We start from the raw sequence: 1434 nt of genomic DNA, 5'->3' as shown, positions 1-1434 counted from the left end.
GTAAAGTGGACTTTATATATTAATTGTGAAATAAATCTAATGAAGGATATTAGAAGAAAATAGATATCAAAGTACTTATATTAATTGTGAAATGAATCTTAATGAAGGATAATTATAGAATAGAAAATAGATATCAAAATCATGTATCCTCTTTATAAATAATTATAGATCGAGTGATTGAATAAATTTGAATGATTATAAGATCAAATTGAATTAACATATAAGGGTAGGGAAAATATTCTTATAAACCTAAACATGTTAGCTAGGATAATTTTAATTTTTTTTAAAATGCAAAAATATTCCTTAGAATGCATTAAAAAATTCTTTCTATATATGACTTTTATATACCTACATATTGGGCAAAGCTTCAATATATAACTTCATTAACCCGTCAAAACTTTCCGATGCAAGAATTGTTTATTATTTACCTAAACCACGTTAAAAAAAAGCTTAATATGAATGAATAGTTAAAATATTCATCAAATCATTTATTATAAAATAATAATAATTTTTTATTTATATTACTTTGTTATCAAAACCGTCTAAAATCACGTGATATTCACGTTACAACGTGAAAAATCACTTCATAACACATTTTTAGCAACATGAATTTTCACGCGGCAGAAACTCGTGTGACAACTCTGTTGCGTCATGAAAATCACGTCGCAATTTTGTCACGTGAAAATCACGTCGAAATAGTGTGGCACGTGATATTTATGACACAATATTCTGGACAAATGTTCTCACTATATATGTTGTAATTCAATAGTAGCAGTGAAGGCAGAAAATGTTACAATGAGTTGCGACGTGATTTTCATGTGGTAAAATTGTGAAGTGAATATCACGTTACAAAATAATTTTATTTTTAAAATAAAAAACTATTAAAAATAATATATAAATAGAATAATATATTATGAAAAATAACATTTTGTTTTAAAAAAAATCTATTCAAATATTTTAATAAATTACTTGTGGATTAACTATATATTTATTTTAGTAAAATTATGTTTTAAAAATATTATCCTACGATAACAACAACCAACAATCTAATATATATATTTAAATCTGGAAAAAAAATTGCTTAAATACTTCAATGAAGATGAGAAAAACGCTTGAATCTTGAGCTTGATGATTGAATCTTGAAGAACTTTTTTAACAATGTTAGTTATAAAATAAAAATAAAATCAACACAATATTTAACAAATAAAAAATAGAAAAATGAAAATGAAATATTTGGGCCTTCTTGAAATACCTTTTAATTTGAAGATAAAAATTGAAAGTTGGAATTTGAGAAAGAAGAGGAAAAATGTTGGAAGAGGAAAATCGATGAAGGAGGAAAAATTGAAAGGGGGAATTTGAGAAAGAAGCTTAATTTAAGCAAAGAGAAAATCTGCAAATATATAGAGCAATCAGCCACGTGATTTTGACTTCACA

The sequence above is a fragment of the Lathyrus oleraceus genome, unplaced genomic scaffold (assembly GCF_024323335.1).
Source record: "Lathyrus oleraceus cultivar Zhongwan6 unplaced genomic scaffold, CAAS_Psat_ZW6_1.0 chrUn0540, whole genome shotgun sequence".
Lineage (NCBI taxonomy): Eukaryota > Viridiplantae > Streptophyta > Magnoliopsida > Fabales > Fabaceae > Lathyrus > Lathyrus oleraceus.
The sequence above is the reverse complement of the archived record's forward strand: the minus strand, read 5'-3'. Positions refer to the sequence as shown.